Consider the following 6262-nt stretch of genomic DNA (forward strand, 5'->3'; position numbering starts at 1 on the left):
TTAAGAAAAAGACTAAATTTTTCATTTCTAAATGAACATGAATAACCAAATTTATCCAATATAAAAATAAAAATCATATTCTGTCTAAATGACGGTACAATAAAAGTCTCTTCTAAATCCAAATAAAATTTAGTCTTTGACAGCAATCTAAATTTGTCAATTGCTTCCACCTCGACTCGTTTGCCATCGCCCACATAAATGAATATGACACCATCACTTGACTTGCGGTAATGGACACATGCATAGGTACACTGATGTGAGTTATAGCATCAAAATCTATCCACTAGGTGTGTGTAGGTACAAAAGTTAAATTAACCTTAGAACAAGCAAAATTAAGAAGCATACATTTTTTTGCGCACCACGCATGAGAGTTCGCGCATTGCTTCTTTTGGTGTCCTGAAGATTTATAGAAGAGACAAACATTTTCGGTTTGAACCTTCTGTCGCTTCTTCTATTGTACTAGAACCGCAACAGATTTACTTATTTTCTTTTTTTTTATTCTTCTTATCTTTTGAGATCACTGTGAAATGAGCACTTTTTGTCCTCTCATACTTGAGTCTTTCCTCCTCCTGAATACAATGTAAAATGAGCTCATTTAGATTCCAGGATTCTTTCTGACAGTTATATGTCACCTTAAAATGATTGAACTATGGTGGAAGAGAAATTAAAACAAAGTACACAAGTACTTCTTCTGATAATTCCACTTTAAAAGCCTTGAGCTTTGCATGCACATATGACATCTCTATTATATGCTCTCTATTATTTCCATTTCCTTTATACCTCATAAAAATAAGAGTCGACATAAGTGTACTTACCCCGACCTTATCACTTCTAGCAAAACGTTGTTATAAAGAATAAAGAAAATCTCTAGCTGTTGTGATCTCATCGTATATAATGTCCCGAAAAACCTCTAAAATGGCCTATTCCATAACTAACATACTCATACAGTTTGATCAATTCCATCTTTCAAACTCCTTTTCCTCAAGAGTAATCGAATCGTGTTGATCAACCCATAAAGCCCAATTCAGATTCATAACTCCAAGCACAAGTCGAATACTATTCCTCAATTGCTTAAAGTTTGTGTCGTTCAACATTGGGATGAAGTTAATATTAGTAGTGATATTTCCAGTAGAAAAGGAAGCTGAATAGAGAACATACAAAAATAAATTAATTAATACTCACATAAAACTGTAAATCATAAAATTTAATAATAAATTTTAAATGAAGGTATATTCCTATATCAAGATATCAATTACTCCATTAACATTTTATCTTTGGATAGAATATTAACTTATAAATTGTACCTAATAACAATAATTAAATACAGACAATAGAAACACATCAAATAATAAATCTTTCTTTGAGCTGATTTAAAGTTCACATGTTATACTAAATAACTGTCATGTATTTATTACCACAAAAATGGAATGTAATAATGTTAAATATTAATCTTTCTTCGGGCCAATTAACATTCACATAAATTATATTCATAAAACTGTTTACATTATAAAATAAATAAATTATTCACAAGAGATACCACTTTGATAAAATATTGTGTAAATTAATTTATTTCAATATGTATATGCACATACTATATTAAAATTCAAAATTAAAACCAAATTAAAATTAAATTAGGAAAAAAATTAACCATAAAATGAGAAAAAATATCTTTAAAAGAAATTCTTTTTTTTTTGGGTCAAAAGCTTCACTGTTGACCAGTCAAAATTAATCGTTGACTGATGATCGGTTAATCGTTCACCATTGACTGTCAACCGTTCACTGTTGACTGGTCAACCATTGACTAGGTCAACACCTAGTCGAGTCTTGGACCGGGTTGGGTCTGGGCTAGGTTGGCCCAGTCAAATGGGCCTCTCCCTTTCCTTATTTTCTTTTTTTCCCTTCTTGTGGACCAAGCCCATATAAATTAATTTAAAACATAAAAATAAACCCAATAAGCCCATAACTTTTAATTTTTTTTTCTCCTTCTTCCTCATGCAGCCTGTAACGTTTGCTTCTTAATTGCTACAATAACAGCTATAGATTTTTAGCCGTTATGTACGAGATTCAGCAATTATTTCGGCTGTGGAACGGTCGCATGACCGCTGGACTTTCTTCTTCATACAGCAGCGGTCGGCCGCTCCTTTTCTTTCTTGTTTTCTGCTTCATATATGTACATATATATACATCCTAAACCCATATATATATATATATATATATATATATATATATATATATTCTACTCTAATATTTTGAAATCCATATATATATAAATAGATATTTTCTAATTTAAAAAAATACATATATATATATTTTCTATATCCTGAATATATATATTTCTAATCTTTATACATATATATATATATATATATATATATTTCTCAAAATCTAAAATAACAAAACAAAAAAAACCTTGAATATGAGAATTGCTCTAAAACTAATTGTTAAAATAAAAATAATTTTTAAATCTGTATATCTATAAAAATTAATTTCGTACTAAATTAATGAAAAATATAAGTAGAAGCGTACCTGTATATATTGTAAAAGAATTTTTCGCATTTGGCGTAAAATATTTCGAATTAGTATGATGTCTCAAAAACTAAGTTTTTCTATAATGAAATTTTTTAAAAAATAAAATAGCAATTTTGTGATTCGGAGACAACAATTGCCTTTTATATCAATAAATTTTTATAATTTTTATTTCGTTCATCATAAAATAAAAATATTATAAAAATAGTATATGAATATTATAAGCTCATACTTAAACCAGATATATTAAGAATTAATACTGTTTAACTATATTTGATTACTTTTAAATGAGTCCATTAAATTGATAACCTGATAAGAATATCAAGAACCCCCGTTAAACTCAAAATGTTAGAAAAAATCTAACATATAACACTCACACACGGACAAACACTGTTTTCCCTTCACACACGCACATAACACGATTAATTCACGAAAACATGTTATTTTTAAGCATATAAAAATTGCGTACCATGCACCAACAAGATTTCAGTCTATCTTAACTGATGTATACACAAAACAGAAACAAATTTTGCACGAAGGAATGCTGGAAATTTCAAAAAACTTCCTTTTCAACTTACGGTAATTAAAACAGAATATGGTGAGAGTTTTAATTAATTTTCACGTTTATGATTCATTTAACTTTGAGAAATAATTTCCTAACACTCCTAACTTGTTAGTCTAACAACTAACTACAAGATTTTGGAAAGAAAATAAAAAAATTAGGAAGAAATTTAAACGAAGAACAAACACCTACCTGAACGGGGGCGTTGTTCCGATTCAACAACACAATTTCAACTTCTGAAGCTTGCTACGGTAATTTGGTGATTGGGTAACGTATATAGGTGATCATAGACATCTAAGGAAGTGAGGAAGGATGAAAATCCATTTTCACGCACCCAGAACGGATGCTCTATTTTGGTTGTGTGGTTTCTCTCTCTAGCTTTCTCTCTCTCTCTCTCTCTCTTTGTTTTTTCTGCTCTCAACCTCCCTTCTCAGACGCTTATTTAACTGGAATTATGGGTTTGAAGAAGATGAAGACGAAGTTGTGAAGAGAAGGAAGCTTTTAACTTAATTTGACCCATCATCTGATCGTCCAAACGCATGCACGGCATCACAGTCGTAGGTGCTTTTGGTGGTCAAGCAAGGCTGGCATGGAAGGCCAATTTTTCTTTACACTTGGCCGGTCCTCACAACAGCCAACCATGTGGCTCGGTTATGGCCACAATTAAGGTGTTCGTGGGTGTTTGGTTTATGTTTATATTATACATATATAGTTATACACACACACACACACACACACATCTATATATTTATTCCTTTCTTTATGTATTTATACATTTATATTTATTTATTTATATTTATGTTTACTTACATCTATAAATTTAGTTCAGTTCATGTATATAATATATATAAATGTATACTTTATTTTATTATCATTTACACACACACACACACACACACACACACACACACACATATACACATATATATACTTATATATATATACATACACATTTGTATATCTATAAGCATATCTATCTTATTCCTGAATTTCTATACTTATTACGTATACTTAATATTACATGTTCATATTTATTACATATATATATATGTCTATATATGTTTATACACATTTATATACATTAGCATACACACTTTTATATATTATTTTAAGTATATATATTTATTTACGTGTTTATTTATTCACACATATTTGTTCATTCATTTTAATGTTATACATGCTATACAAACTAAATAAATTTATATCTAGGTTTAATTATTCATATACATATCTATAATCTAATTTTAGTTCACCTATATGAATGTAAATTTTATTCTAGTTCTTATCAGTATTAATTTATTTAAAGTAATAGGAATTTTAATTCTTCTTACTATTTACTTAGGGTAATAGAATTTTTAGTAGCTTTTAATTCTTATAAATTTTAATAACTTGATTAAAAATACATCATTTCTTTGAGATTTTATAAGTTTAACTCTCCTATTTTAGAACAATTATATCTAACTTATTATTCTATTCTATTATATTTTTATTAGAGAATTTATATCTATATATTTATTTAGTTTATCTTTGTAAATAAAATTCATAAAAATTTTTTAAACCCAGTATATAGAAGCACAGAGCTGACTATCACAAATTAAAAGAAATTGAAAAGAAATATGTAATTTAAAAATGACTAAAATGAAGAAATTTTTTAAAATAAAGAGAAATCTATAATTTTTGAAAGTTTTGATGTCTCAGCAGGTGAAGTGTCCAAGAGAACAATTAAAAATGTAAATGCGGGGGAGGAATTGTGCTGAATTTTGACATTATATTACAAAATAAATCACTTAGAATAAAATCTACTTTTGAATTCAATTTTTGTGCTAAAGAACTTATTAACCATTTATTTAAAAAATTAAGTGATAATTTTGTTAAGATAATGATTAAGAGATAATTTTGTGAGATAATGGTAGAAGTTTATCATGCAACCTAATCAACCCATGTAGTAAAACTGCTAAATCTCAAGCCCCAAGCATCATATACACTGGTGTTGTCGAAAACTGCTAGCCATCATTTTATATTGGATGAATCCTTCTTATCAATTTTTTTATGTTCATTTTATTTATGTTAATTTCTTTTTACATAATGTAATACATAGTGGGTGTAGACATGATCCTCCTTAATTTGTAATATCATTAAAACAAAACTATTTGTATTATCTTTATTTTTTGATACCTTATTAAATATAGAGGAAATGCAATTTAATTGGAGATATTATTATTATCAAATTTTTATGTTCCATAAGAAATAAATTGCAAGCTTGCTCTTACAAAATTACCCTAAATGAATATATTATTTGTTTTGTCTATATTCTTTATTTTAATTTTTTTAAAAAGAATAACTTCATATATTATTTGGATTATAAACAATAAAAACTCGACCTTCTGACCTTTTTAATCTAAAAAATTCTCTAATAACAAAGGCTATGGTATTGACTGTTTATGTATATATAAAATACATACATTGACGAGGGAAGGTATGAAAAGGATTGAATCAACTCCTATCACTCACTCAACATTATGCAATACCAAAACTTAACCACCTAGAAAAATTCTTCCCTCTAATTGAATTTACAATCCTAAAAGGAATGCAAAAACAAAGACCAGAAAAAAAAAGCAATGAAAGAAAAAATGCTACGGATTTACCGATAAGTTGATATCCGCTTCTTAGCTCAACAAGATTTTTGAAGACTCTTGCTTCTCGAAGAACTTGAAGAAGCTAAAATTAGCAAAAAAAGCTAATCGAAAAAAAGTTTAAGCTTTCAAGAATTTCTCTCAAATTGATTGACATTGGTGTGCTTATAACCTATGGGTAAAAGTCTATTTATAGCCTTCCTCGGTATAATTTTAGATGACTACAATCTCTTAAAGAAACTAATAAAATAATATCCTAAATAAATTTCTATCTAATTCTAGGATAATTATATAATAAAATATTTATTCTATTCCATCTAAATATAAGATGATTAATTAAATAATCATTGAGATAGAATTTACATTAAAATAATAATAGGATAAGGTCTTAGGATTAAAATTACATAATAAAATAATAGCCTAGGATATCCCTAAGGTTAAAATATTTTATAATTTAATCTATGGATAAATTTGAAATTTAAATACATTAAATAATAATAATTAAATAAGACAGGATAATTACCATGTGAATTTGCTAAAG

The 6262-nt window shown here is 27.5% G+C and overlaps 1 long non-coding RNA gene across 1 annotated transcript; it reads right to left on the reverse strand.

Annotated features, from left to right (window-relative positions):
- Nucleotides 1-3745, reverse strand: LOC148253026 (uncharacterized). Its single transcript, XR_015813427.1, has 3 exons — nucleotides 3281-3745; nucleotides 816-1141; nucleotides 1-569 (listed from the first exon to the last, which is right to left on the reverse strand). It is a non-coding gene; the product is annotated as an uncharacterized LOC148253026 (long non-coding RNA).
- Nucleotides 3746-6262: the final 2517 nt, after the last annotated feature.

The sequence above is a fragment of the Carica papaya genome, chromosome 7 (genome assembly GCF_054855325.1).
Source record: "Carica papaya isolate Zhongbai chromosome 7, ASM5485532v1, whole genome shotgun sequence".
Taxonomy (NCBI): domain Eukaryota; kingdom Viridiplantae; phylum Streptophyta; class Magnoliopsida; order Brassicales; family Caricaceae; genus Carica; species Carica papaya.